The following is a 15,392-nucleotide window of genomic DNA, read 5'->3' as shown; positions in this document are numbered from 1 at the left end:
ATATTGTCCTAACATGTTTTTTCACTTATACTCCTAGAACTTTTCACCTCCATGTGGCATCCAAAACAATTCACACAAACATGAGTATGCACACACGCACACACGCACACACACACACACGCACACACTCTCTCTCTCTAATGTACAGAAGTTCTCATGTGCACACTTACTTCTTCCATATATACACATGTACAGTGGTAAGACAGACAACAATGTTTGCAGTCATGCAAGACTGAGGCCCAGTCAACTCACTTCCTGTAAGAACTTCCTTTTCCCAGGGTTGCTGCATCCACCAAAAAAACCAGAAAACTTCCCACGACACCACTTCTCCCACTCTTACCATATTATTACATCACATGTCTGCACATTTTAAATCATACATATGTTCTCAAGAGACATCTGCAGTTAACAAAGAAGGGCTGGTGCAATCAAAATGAACAACCTCACCCATCAAAAACTCACAAACGCAAATGAATAAGCAACTATTTTGACAGTCAGATTATTTGTTTCAGTCCTTTTGAAAGCAAACAATGCAAAAAAAAAAAGGCTGGCTCAAGTTCCTGAAATGAAAGGATTTGCTCTTTTTTCTGTTTCATATCACTGTAAATTGAATATCTATGGGTTTTGAACTGTTGGTCAAGCAGAAAAAGTCAGCTTGACCTGTGACAAAATGTTATTTCATAGCTTTAACAATTAACTGATTGAGTAAATGACTGACTAATTTATAATGAAAATGACCATCAGTTGCAGCCACAATGGATACATAAATCCACTTTACGGTCAGTGAAACAGGCCTATACTTTGGGACTCTTGCAGATGTTAAAAAAGTAAAAGATAGGTATAGAAGTCTGAAAATATATATGTTTTGGACATAATATAACTATAAACAAACTCCGCCTCATTCGGACAGATTTGGAAAAGAGGAAATCTGTACAAACACACACTGTCAGTCATGGATCACCTGAAGCAGACATATGGGTAAGACACATTACCTTAGCCCCACACACACAAATATTGAGCACGTACACACAAACACATGCAGACCTCAACCTCCTAACCGGCTCCCTGTTATTCTAGACACCAGTCGATGTAGGTCAGTGGTTCTGAATGTGAACAGTCGCTGTAGGCTTAACACAATACACACAGGTAGAGAGAAAGGAATTGAGTTTAGAAATCTGGCAAAGAATCTGAGAGTCATGGCGCTGTGAGGCCAGGTTTCATGGTTTGGGGGCATATTTCATTGATTATTTTTCTCTGTAAAATGAAGGAGTGCCTTCAGTATTTTTAGGCAGTTGTGAAAGGATCAGCTTTAAATAGAGTACGACAAAGGAAAGCTCGAATTTCAAGGTGTTCGACTACATCTTCTGGTTCATGTCGTTAATTCATTGCCGCTAATTTACAGTTTAATTTAATTCATGTAAAATACAAACTCATCCCCTTAATTCTACTGGATTAAAGGCTTTTCTGGGTTTTAATTTGCTTCAAACCAGTGATCACAGAAATGGATTGTACCGTCCAGCATCAGAGCAATAACATACTGTAGGTTATTTAGAATCACTTGAAGGGCAAATGTTCCCTGATAAAACATATTTTTATTTTCTATTTATTAATGTATTTGACAATACATGTAGGCATTGCTATATTTAAATAGAATGCAATCGATGCAATGTGTACAGGACTTCTGGCCATAGCTAATTTGCATCCCCTGTCCCTTTACCTCACTCTAATACAGGAGAAGAGATCAACAATAAAACAGGCATAGACAAACAACCAATACTAACAGTAATTGAGACAACAAAGCAAATGAAGAACAATAAAACCATGATTAAGAACAACTAAAGGCAAAGAAAGAAAGTATTATATATAATTGAAAATTTTAAAATGAGTTCTTCTTCTTTTTATTTGTGATGGCAGCATATTTCAAATCTGCGGGCCTTTAACTGGAAAAGAGGACTGACGTAGTGTGGTTTTGTGTTTTGCTGAATTGACATCTCAACTATTTCCCTTACAGTGATTCCCTTACAGTTATATTATAAAATCATTTGACTGTCAAGGCCATTCACAATTTTACAATCTCACCATTGTATTGACTTCTGAGCCAGTATTTTCAAAGCTTGCTTGTATAATGACATATGTTTCATTACTGATTGGGTTGCCTGGCCCCAAACGGTAAGAAAAGTTTTTTAAAAAGTTAGGATTAGTCTTGATGGTCTTGGACACTCCTAATACACAATATAATTGTATAGTTCAGAGTTAGGAAGTTTTTGAAGGAAGAAACACCAACCATTTCCCTATTCACTCACTCTGCAGTCTGCTGTGGAGTCTTTATCCATACATAAATGACTCCATCATCTGCATACATTTGACAGCCAACCTCTTTAAGGCTGTCTGATAGCTCATTCATGTATAAGCAAAACAGCAGTGGTCCCAGGTCTATTAACACCATACCATACATTTTGACACATTGCTCCCAGGATTCCAGATATAATTAAGACCAGCTTAGAGCATACTGAAAGATATTTGGCTCAAATTGTTTTGGATGAAGAAGCTGTTTCAAGAAAATTCATCCACTGCTCTGTCACTAACTTTTTAAAAGATCGCAGGGAGAATTGACATCAGCCTATAATTACAAGCTTGGTCAGATTCTCCAGACTTAAGAATTAGAGTCATTTCGTGTTTAAATATTTGAGAACATTCCCTAGGATAAATGTATCATAATGTGTTATAGTTATCATAATATCAGTATACACAAAAATAACCTTTGAATTATTTAATTGATTCATTCAGTAGAATTATTAATTTTCTCTGATTAGACTCGTTTAGAAAGTCCATCAATATGTTTATGCTATGATGAACTATTCCGGCCCGCCCAATTGTGCAATCAACAGCATAATGCGTGCTCTTTGATTTATTAAAATCATATGTTTGTAGAACTTAATCACAATTAATATTCTGTACTTCACTCTCAAACTGAGTGATTTCATTCTTTTGATTTCTATTCTGTTAATTATTGACGTTTGGTCTACAGCAAAAACTTCTTTGTCTTTTTCCTGATAGACCTGTCAATAAGTTTATTCATAAGCATTACATCCATACGTTTTTGACTTTTTCGTGTACGTCTTCTTGGGTGTTTTGTCATTTCATGCAAGTTATATTTTGGTGTGATCATTTTGAGTGTTTTTCTTATTGCCTTTGTCTGGCCAATCCATGTTAATATCCACAAGTAATATTGTTCCACTGTGTAAATTTAACAGTTTTAACAATTCACCTAAATCACGATAAAAAGACATATTGCAAGAAGAAAGATTATACGGACTTAGAGTATTAAAATTCATCTTAGGTGACAAGGAATAGTTTCCAACACCCCAGGCAGACCAAGCTGGTTTACAGTGCCAATCGAAACTAGGAGTGCTCAAATTGGTCTGTGGCTGACTCTCCTTCACCTCAGATTGCCCTGAGCACTCCTACAGCTTTGCAGCACTGTTTAGATGTGTGTGTAAAAAAAACATGTATGGTGCACGTGTCTACACTGTAGTGTATAGGGACAAACATGAGTAATTTCCTCCAAGCCATCATGCTAGATATTTTAGTACATGACTATTTTGGTACAAACATTTACCTCACAGCATGGTGGATAATGTTCCAAGAAGTAACCCTGAATGTATGTATTATATATTATTTTATTTGCTCAATATACATCATTAGAAACATGTAAAATTCAATTCTGTCAGTACACTCCTCCACACACCATTAAAACAAATTCCTGTACTTTTTCCAGTTATTCTATGATCTAATAAAATGATTCAGACTCAGTTGTATCATCTTTAACAGAAAATCAAAGATTTAGTTTGACACAAAGCTTCAAACAGTGGACTGAGTCAGAGGTACATCCCCCATCTTCTCTGCTGGACACTGCCGTAAATTGCCCCCTGATTTTCTGCCTCAAGGCACATTCACACTTAAGGGACCCTATGGGGTCTGGGGACACGTGTGTATGTGTATGTGTGTGTGTGTGTGTGTGTGTGTGTGTGTGCAAACGAGAGAGAGAGAGAGAGAGTTAATCTGCAGGACAATGGGGACCCTGTCCTCACCCTACACAGAGAATTAGGGCTAGGGGCCTCACAGCTGAGCAGCTTACTGACAATAGAAACTGGAGGTGTGTGTGTGTGTGTGTGTGTGTGTGTGTGTGTGTGTGTGTGTGTGTGTGTGTGTGTGTATGTGTGTGTGTGTGGGTGCACTCACTCCTGCCAACACACGTGTCAAACACAAAGCCATTCAACTGTCCACATGGCCCAAGGGAGAAGGATCGACAGAGAGGAAGGGAGAGAAGGAGGATGGATGGATGGATGGATGGATGGAAGGGGAGAGGAGGAGCGCAGAAGAAAGGAAATGTGAGGACCAGGGGTCTTAAACACGCAGCCTCAGGGTGAAGGGTGAGGAAAGAGAGTCAGAGGCATATAGAAAAAAAAGAAACAGTAAATGATAGAATGACCATGTACAGATGGTTGCGACAAAGCCTCGCCAGTTTGGAGAAGCTGACAGTCAAAGAGCGGTAATGAAGGACGATGCTGATTTTATGCTAAACAAAATCAGTCTTTCTGTCCACATATTTATAATTCTGTACTTTTGAGGACTTCTCACTAATTGCAGTCTTTCCTAATTATCTACCTTGACTTAAAACTGCTTTTACTCCTAATTTAAAGGAATAGTTTTGATATTTTGGGAAACTCACTGATTCACTTTCTTGCCAATAGTTAGATGAGAAGACCAGCACCACTTGTGGTTCTACTGGCATCATGTGCTGGACTGTGGCCCACTTAGGGATTAGTCACTGTGTGTTTCACTATCAGGAAACCAGCAGACACTCCAGGAAGTCACTGGAGTAAATAGACCAGCACATAACTCCCCCTAACATCACAAATAATCATTTTGGCACTTTGGTTTTCGCATAGATTAAATAAACAAGATATGGCATGTTAATTAGTGAGCTTTATGCACTGGTAGGCTATTCACCCTGTTTCCAGTCTTAGTGTTAAGGTTAGCAGTTAACAGTCATCTCGCTGTAGCTTCATATTTGCCACATTATTACTTCATTATTATTGTCAAAAACCTCAAGCTGCATTACTGTTCATCTAACCTTTTCATCTTTCATCATCTCCAACACTAAACCTAAATCTGTGTTTCAATCCTGTTCAGTCCTTATTTGAGCAAAATCTTATCTTAATTTTTATCTTAACCCCAAACCCCTACTCAACAATACCTTTACAAAAGGGCAACGGTGCCCTCATGTCAGTGTTTTCCTTTCCTCTTTCTCTGCCTGTAGGAACATTCATAAGAACAGAAATATGAGAACACCAGCAGTCAGCTGTCGTACTGTGTGAACACAAAAGAAACACACGGGTACTCCACTCCTTTCTCTCACACTCACACATTGATACAGATGCCGGCCATCTGAGTACAGCAGGCACACATTAATTCAGCCCAGCTGCACAATCAATGATGGTAAATGGAGGCAGCAGGAGGGACAGACAGGGATCTGCTGCTTTCATTTCCCTCCTTCTCTCACCCTCTCTCACTCTCTCCATTAAAAACACAACCTTCCCATGTCTTGTTTCATTATCGGAAAGCTCTCTTCATGAGTCACAGTCTCACTCGTACAAGACACATGCATTTTTCTCTTCCTTTCAAGCTCTTCATTGGTACTGTCACTAGGTGCCACATCTCCTGCTGTCTGTACCATATACAGCTCTCTCTCTCACACTTTAGGCCATAATGCAGACACTTCCTGAAACCCTGTTGTTCTGTTATTGGACATTGAGCGCACAGTTATGTCAAATTACCACCAAACTGTATTCCACCATTTTTAGGGGTTGTTTGTTACTGGAAAGACTGAAGAATGAATCATGTCAGCAAGTCAAGAGTTCTCAAAAATTCTTCACATGACAAATAGAGGCCTGGGATCATCTGACAATCATACGTCAGCGTTTCCTGTTTACATGAGATCAGCATTTTCAAATGTATTCACTTACGAAAGCAAGATCTGTTTTCATGGTGTATGTGCTGGCAAGCTAAAAGCTGGAAAGAAAACCTTAACATATAATTCAGTTGAATTTATGTCTTTTCTTTGTTTCATAGCTGTCCGACGGCCTCCTCCTCATCTCCGTCTCCTCATGCCCCCCCCCCCACTTCTCTTCACATTTCTGCTCATCCATCCATCAATCCAGCACCTCCCTTGCCACTCTTCTCCTCCCACCATTTTTTCACTCCACTGCCAAACCTCCTCTTTTCACCTCGCCCTTATTCTCTGTTCTCCTCCCTTTATTTGACCTCCGTCCTCCCTTTTCCTCGACAGCTGCTGGTCTGTGTCTGTCACTCCTGACCCCTCGTTGCCACGTGCCAAGTCCTCCTCTCAGTGTCCCACAGAGACCCTAAATCATTAACACACACACACATACACACACATATATATATAACAGCATGTGGTAGGTAGCCGCCTCCCTCCCACAGAGTGCGAAAAGCACACGAATTCTACGTCTGATTGCAGACTCTCATTACATCACTGTATCATTCGTCAATTAAATGTCATTACAAAGGGCAAATCCTTCAATTAAATAGGCCAGGACAACATGTGCAGAGAATCTCAATGGATTAAAGATGTAATTCTAAAATAGCAGATTACATTACGGCTACAGGCACATCATGATGATACTGCCATAACATATATAAAAGGCTCCCTGCAAGTCAAAAGCCGGGGCATCAGTCTGCTCTGAGCGCTTCGGTTGCCAAGTTACTTCTACTTCCTCCTCATGATGATGTCAGATCATTTCTGCACGCCCACAAATGGCCATCCGTTGGTAGCCATTGTTGCTACGGTTGTACGTGTTGTTCACTCACATATTTTGGATCATATACAGACTCAAACAGGCTGCATTTGAAAAGCTCACATATTGATTAAAGACCAAAAGAGAGAACTGTAACCCTACCACCACTCTTTGTTTACATAGTCTGCCAGGCCTCAAGAGGTCAATAGGAACAGGGTGGGACATTGGGTGGGTGGGGGGTGTCCTTAAAGAGACAGGAGCTAAAATGTCCTGTTTCAGACAGAAGCTGAACTGAGGGGCTGTAATAAAGAGCCAGTATAAGATAATTACACTATTTTTATAGTATCAACTTGCTTCCAGCATGCTGTTCTACAGACTTGTTAGTCATCTTTTAATGGCTCATGGAGATTTTCACTACTTTTGTCAGCATGATGCACAAGTATGAACATGTCATACTGTGTGAAATCAGCTTCAATCTTTCGTTTCACATCAAGGTCCAACAACTCTGAAGACGACACAGAAAAGGAATCTCTCAAACCGCATTACCTCCTCTAACTGGTCAAGTGCAGACACATCTGCTTTTCTTTGTGTCTGCACCTCACACTTAAAGCCCACATTCACTTTAACAACAATTTTTTTAACACTAGTCATTTTTTAACTGAAACAACTTTTGTTTTGAAACTTTCGAGTCATGGCTCCAAAACAAGAAACCGGGTTGGAGACATTCAGACAATCAGATTGAAAAAACACAGACAGAGACAGAGGTAATCGGTGGAGACAGAGATACATTATCTCTATACACTCTCTTTCACTCTCTCTCTCTCTTTCTTTCTCTCTTTCTCTCTCTCTCTCTCTCTCTGTCACACACACACACACACACACACACTCACACACACACATACACTCACACACACAGGAAGAAGCTGCTGGACGGACACGCCGAGAATTCATGTTGGCTTGAGGGTATGTCTTTCACTATCACACTAAAATTGCAGAACAAGATTTCCTTTTATCTCTTGTCAAGTGCAGATAAATTTGTCACATACTGTAAGATATGAATAAATTGTGACACACATAGGTATAAAAAGTCAAGTTAATGTGTGTGAGTGTAAAAATCTATCAGGATTATAGATTTTTACACTGATTTAATTTCTCACTCTATTTGTCTGTCTGCGTTTGGTTTCTATATGGCTGAAAGGTTCAGAAAATACCAGGTTAGTGCACTTTGAGCTTTGTTAAATGATATTTAGGACTGAAATCCTATAGATATCCAGCTCACAGTTCACCTAAAGTGTTTAGACTACACTGACATGTCTTTATCCAGTATGTGAGTGTACAAGCTGAGCCCAAAGGTGAAAGATCAGCCAAGCATGTATACTTCATGGATGACAGGCATCAGTAAACCAGACACAGAAACTATGTTATCAGGAATACACTCAGCAAATCAGTTATATATAGACGTCTGTGTGTTTATGCAACTTGTTTTGTCCTTACTGCCTTATCCTTCATCAATGTGTCAGAGACTGTGTCACAGTAGGTCATACAATATGTGTTAGAACAGCAATTAAAGATCCCATCATCTTCAAATTTCATATTTGCCACTGACTGCAAAGAGACCCGTTTACAAATTGTGATTGTCTGCTCTGTTGTCATACTGTGTGACGACACTGCTGCCAGCGTCCACATAGAGGTCTTTTTTCCCCCTCAAAGTGTGACACATTCACTGTTTTTGTCTGTCTCACTTGGCGAGACAACATTTCTGCTTGTTTATGTGAAACCAAGCTGTAACCATGTCATACCATAAACATCACTTGCACCCATAATTTAAGATGTGCACACCTGCATCATCTCTTACCCTGTCATGTCCTGTTATTGTTTATGGCCAGTAACTATTCTGGAAAATTTTGATTGTCAACCAAAGATGACAACCACAACCAAATTTGGACAAGGCTACTGTCACCAATTCTCAATACAACTGGCAGAAGGACTGTGCATGCATCCTCAGGTGTGCACACAAGCTCACACAGTACAAACAATCAAACAGTGCCTCACACTAGTGGTCAAAAACTCCACAGGTGCCTTTCAGTATTGATATTCTGTATGAAGCTATTAAGTGTGGCTACAGATTTTTAAATCCAGACAAAAACTTCTTTAGATTTACTGTATTGGATTTGTTTTACACATAAAAGAGACATGGTATTATTACTTATGCTAAATTATGATTAGCAACCCGCACAGTATGTCCATCATATCCATGTACTGTATATTGCAAAGGGCCATAATATCAATGCAAAAGTACAACTGAAAACAAAAGAAAAAACATGAAGTGAAACTATGTGGGTCAGAAAAAAAGATCATTGGGGGTATTTCCTGAGTATTCACCAGAGATTAAATATTTATGTATTTTGGAAGTTTTACAAACACACGATGTTCAGTAAGTCAAGGGCTCTTTGCAGAAATACATCCGCAGTACAGACCACATTGACAGCAGCCACACAGACAGACCTTGCCAGAGTGACATGGAGGAGATGACAGAGAGATTAGAAAAGAGGTAAGGAGTTCGGAGAAGAGCTGAGTGATATTGAGCAGCATTCTGGTCAGCACAGGCAGCAGTTTCTCAGAAGCTTAGGGCAGCTACATTTCCTCTAGAGAGACTTTTTGAGGGGGGGCCCAGGCTGCTACAGTAATCTACTTTACTTAGGGATTAGCAGCTCTATGCAGGTGTCACTCTCTGTCCATCCATCTGTATGTCCGTCTGTCAATCTCTTTCTTGACCTCTCCAACAAAATAACTCATTCACCACAGTATCTTGTCTTTGTATTTGGTAACAACACACTGTGCCATCATTTCTAATTTCATCAGAAAGCAAACACAAACATAAAAGGATTTTATGTTGATGAATCTATTATCAGATTTTTAAAGTGTAAGCTTTAGCTTCTACAGGATTTGGTGTTGGACATTTGGTGTGTGATTGTTTCTTACCCTGGCAGTTGTAGCTCTGTCTTCTCTACTGTCTATAAAAACATTTAAAGGGATTTTTACCTAATATACCCTGAATGCCCAAAATAACTGCTCTACTGTGCTCTAAACTCAGAGGAAGAACCATAGAAACAGGATTACCACTGTCAGGTTAAGGTTATATTTGGACACAACTTTAAAACAGAATAAAAAAAGGTATCACAACACAAATGAACAGACAGGTATTCAGTGTAAAATCGTTGTTTTGTTTGATATGTCATAGTTGAACATGAAGCTGTGTGTACAGCTGCCAGTCTGGGTAAAAAATGTAAAGTTCACACAAATACATGGTTTAGATAAGCAGGTTAAGCTGGGACTTTTTTTACTTTTACTATATAAAACCTGGCAGGTTGCTCATGTTTGTGAAGTGTCATGCATGCTACTTTAAAACTGTCTGGCTGTGTTTGCTCTACCAAAAAAAAACACAACAAAAAAATGTGGGTGAACATGAAAAAGGGCTAAGTAATTATTTATGCTGCTTAATTAGACTATTGTCTCATATGGAATCTGATTACCCTTAAATGGATTATTTCGTACTTCTAATGTCTCTTTTTTCCTACAGGCAAAAAAAAGTCAATACAAGCAGCAAGGGTTGAGATCGTAAGTAAACATTTAAACACTACAAGCTCCAGGTTACGCGTTTCAGTTTTGTGCTTGTGAGTCAGACGCAGATGTTGCTGTGACGACACGAGAGCTGCTACAAAAACAAGACAAGTGAGTAAAACTCGTTGCAGAAAGAGAACAAGCTTCGTACATTCAAACTGCTTCTCTGCTCCACTGAGGGTAAAAGGTCAAACTGATGAATATCTCCCTGTGAAAACAAAGACCTCAGCTCATTATACATCAACCCCACTGAAAATACCCTTATATGCCAGATGATCTAATGTTACCATGACAACTACAGAAGTACAGGGGGAAAACGCACGCATACATGTAGAGATAGACAGGCATGCAGTCGACAGGTTTCAGTAGGACGTACTATAGGCCTACACAGTGGATGTCTTCGCTATAGGCGGAGACTAAGAGAGGAGGATATGGAGAAGCCAAATATAGGAACAGAATAATGAGCTTCTTATCATCTGTTCCATCGTTTCCATATCTCCTGTGCTTTCCTCATCGCTCCATCTCCCTGTCATTTTTCCTCTCCTCCTTCCCCTTCGATGGGACTAAATATTTCCCCAGGGCCACTCTTTGTATAAAAGAGATATATTACACCAGGAATTTTCGATTATGTGACAAAAGAAGCTTCTCCTTGAAAAAAAAAACCCCTACATTATCCACACCTGAACCAGAGAATACTCAAGTCTGCCAACTGCCAATGGTAGTTTTCATCCAGTTAGCAATTTAATCAGCACATCGCTTACAAGTGGAACATACAGTAGTAGATTTCAGTCTTTTTTTTACACTTTTGAATTGAAAAGAAATCAAACGTAGACAGAATGTGATTTTGCTTCTTTGCCTTTTTTTAATAAACTTTCTTGAGGTTTCCTGGTTGACAGGAGGAACCAGGTCAAAGTGTGCATAAAACATCTACAAAAAAAGAGACACACAAATAAACGTGAATCAAGGACTGCAACAACAGCTATGGTATGGTATGAAATGTCAAAGCCCTACATGATGTCCTTACATGTCTTCTTTTTTTCCTGATAAACATTCCACAACCCAAAGATATTTAGTTTTAGACTAAATAAACCAGAAAATATTCACATTTGAGAAGCTGGTATCAGAGAATTTCAACCTTTCCTGAAAAAATGGACTCAAAACAATTAATCAATTACCAGATAGTACAGTAATAGGGGATAATATTCTGTCAGTTGGTTGATCTTCGCAGCTCCACTTGGGAGGACCCAACTAATGGCCAATTTCAATACTGTTTCATCTTGTGATTGCTTTCTCTGTTAATCATGTGGTGTTTATAAAAATAGTAAATAATCACAATTTCCCAAAATTGTAAGGCATTCATATTGCTGGCTTTGTCCAATCACTTTGGTCCAATCTAGTTTACAATCATATAAAGCAAAGCAACGCAGATAATCATCATATTTGAGAAGATGAGACCAGCAGACTAAAAATAGAATAGTTGTGAATTTTCTGTCAACAGATTAATTGACCAATTGTTTCAGCCCTTATCCACCCTTTTGCTGTCTAATATTCACACAAATGTGCACACACACACACACACACACACACACACACAGACGTTGTATGTTGCATGTACAGCCTCAAGTTTCACTGCCACCTCGTGTTTCTTTGACTTATTCAAGGCTATCAGTCAGATCTGTTACACACTCAGATAAGCCCTGAAGCAAATGCAATGCATTTCTTATCACACTTTAACACAACATGTTGCCACAAATTATGGGCATCTGTCATCTAAATAAAAGCACCTGTTCAGTCCCAACCAAGAGGCCGTGGAAAGGGAGATGAGAACCAGCTGGCTTGCATATGTCTGTCTGTCTGTTCATCTATTTGAATGCCAGTCTGTCTCCTCGTCTCTGAGCCTGTCTCATATCCTGCTTACATCTGCCCACTGACCTGCCAACAGCCTCATCTGTCTATCCAGTTAAATTCCAGTATTCAAAACTGAACAAAAACATCTGTCCTTACGAATGTCTTCCTCATTCATATACATACACACAAACAGCGTCTGACCCAGATCCTTACTAAATGAAAAACTGAAAATGAATGAATGAATAAGTCATAAGCAACAACAGAAGCGCTCCACGTTAGGTGAACCTGATGAACTTTCTATCTCGTACCGCTTCCTTTTGTCCCTCTCTTTCTCTCCATCACATAAATGCAGACATTCCCTTACTCTCACACTTCTGCTTCACTGAGAGCTCCTCTCTTGTAATCCCTCACAAGTGGCAGTGTATTTTTCTTCATATCTCTCTCTCTCTCTCTCTCTCTCTCTCTCTCTCTCTCTCTCTCTCTCTCTCTCTCTCTCTCTCTCTCTCTCTCTCTCTCTCTCTCTCTCTCTCTCTCTCTCTCTCTCTCTCTCTCTCTCTCTCTCTCTCTCTCTCTCTCTCTCTCTCTCTCTCTCACACACACACACACACACACACACACAGTTATATAGGGAATCATTTCAGTAGTAAATCACAAAGTGCTGACTGGATGACACAGTGCTTCTGTTATGAGTGCTTTCAAAAGGCTCCAGCGTACTCATTATAAAATCCAGTTTGGTGTGGTACTCAAAGACTGCCAAAGGTGTAGCTGGTCACCAATGCCCCACTGGAGGTATGTCCTCTATGCTGGAAAGTGAACAATGAGGGAAATGATCCCTGCTGTGAAATTGCAAACAAAAACAATAGAAGCTCCAGCTGTGCTGACAGTCATGATAATAATACAGGAGGAAGAAGATAATTTAAGACCAATTCTAGTAAAATTTATTCAGAAGGGGAAAAAAACACAAGGCAAAAAAAAATTGCCTAAAAACAAAAAGTGGACAGAATACAGAGATTAATCTTTTATAGCCACAGAGGAGAAGGAAGGATGAGGTAGTGACTGTGTGCCAGCCAGTTTGATCTTCTAAAGGAAGTGACCACTTTCATTAACCTAAATAACTAAAACACCTGTATCCTCTAGTGGCCCTTATCTTCCCTTCTTATCTCACTATTGCTCTTGTGGTATTGCAGCAATCAGGAAGATCCCATGTTTACAAAAACATGTAGTCTCCAAATGTCTTTTTGGAAATCTGCGTGGGCCTTTTCATGGGAAGAAAAAACAAAAACAAAAACACTGAAGAATCGTCATACTGTGTGTCATCTTCTTGAACTTTGAGGTGGGAATTCATTAGTATTTTGCTTACAGCCCCACGCTGCCTTTGCCTATGTGTTTCTGAGAAAATCTCCTGTCACTTTGGGAGGTTTCTTTTCCGATAAGACCTTTATTATGCACATACTCACTGTGGCCCAGGAGTTACAGCTAAACTAAAGACAGTTTAGAGTGGCTTCAACATGTCCATCTATTCCTGCTGTTTAAAAAATTATCATTTCATAAAACCAAAAGAAGGATTTACTTTGTCATTAATGTGAAATACATTTCAGACACTATAGTTTGTATCCTATAATCTACATATGGGGCATGAACCAGTCTCAAACATATGATCCCAGACTCCTGGGCACAAGCAGTATACATCATCATCTAGACTACCTCAAACAACAAGTACACATGGTAACTGACTGGTTTTGTTCCTTAATGATTACATGCATGTGCTGGCATGATAAATGATGCTAATACACCTCCACATTTACAGCATTGCTATATGGACAGTGTGAATTACAATAGAGCCCTAAAATGTATAAAACAAAAACAGTATTGGTCTCAACATCGGTCCCACCAGCCAGTATGTAATTAATAAACTGATCACACAGATTTCTACATGAATTACACAAACATCAGCTTGTTTTCCCACTACACAATAACACCTGTAAAAGGAAAAAAAACACAATTTCCATTTCCTTTGTATTGTACTGCCAGCTTAACTCGTTGTGTGTGTGACAGAGAGCGATGACAAGTACTGGTTGACACTCTCATTATAACAACTATCCCCCCCACCCCTCTAGGTTCAAAAATATCCACCAGCTCTGGTTTTAAAATGGAAACTAGTAGAAAATATCCTCACATTTAAAAAACCCCCACTAAAACGCAGCAATATCTGATGCTGAGGACACTCAAAAACACTTGAAAAGGGTTTCTGACAGACTGCAAGCTACTATGGAAAGCTTTATTTATCTCAACCCTCAGCTAATATAATGCATGCATAAATAAACATAAACATAAATAAATAAATACATTACGTCCACTACTTCATCCTGCCTTCTACTGGGAGCTAATAAATATTCCCAAACACAGCTGCTGAATGAACTTATAAGCATGTCCAGTACAGTGACTCTCTGTTGGTGTCTGATGAACACTGATGGTTATTATATGATTAAGTGATTACTAACTGCTAACAAATTCCCCCTCTCTCTGACACACACACACACACACACACACACACACACAAACAGAGTGGGCTTTTCTTCTCAAACTGCTGACACACCTCATCAGTCTGTGGTCCATTATAAGTGGCGCTGACACGTGTGTTCGCATGTCTTTGAGCGCACGCCGGCGTTCATAATCATCCCTGTGTGTGTGTGTGTCACTGTCTGTGCAGCAGCAGCGTGCCTCCACAGCATGTGGTGGTGGTCTGGTTTCCGCTCAGAGGGCTGTGAAGTGGCCTGATGAAAGCTCACACATGGTGGCTGTGAGACGAGCCCCATCTCCTGTTGCGACCACAGCACTCAAAAGAGCTGGACGGCAGAACTTGCACAGTCTGTGTCAGATATTTAACAGTAACACAGAGACGGTTACTGTAGTCATGAAAAGGAACTCGTCTTTCATGTCTGGATGCAAGATCCAAAAGTGATATTCCACATAAAAACAAGACCACACTGATGAGCATAATTAGGCCTTTCACATGGTAATGAAGTTGCTTCCTGCAGTTCAATGCAATTATCATATAGAGACAGATGTCGGAGTGACGTTATTATCATTTGCACACAAAAA

Source organism: Scomber japonicus, chromosome 12 (assembly GCF_027409825.1).
Source record: "Scomber japonicus isolate fScoJap1 chromosome 12, fScoJap1.pri, whole genome shotgun sequence".
NCBI lineage: Eukaryota > Metazoa > Chordata > Actinopteri > Scombriformes > Scombridae > Scomber > Scomber japonicus.
This window is presented reverse-complemented; position numbering follows the sequence as displayed.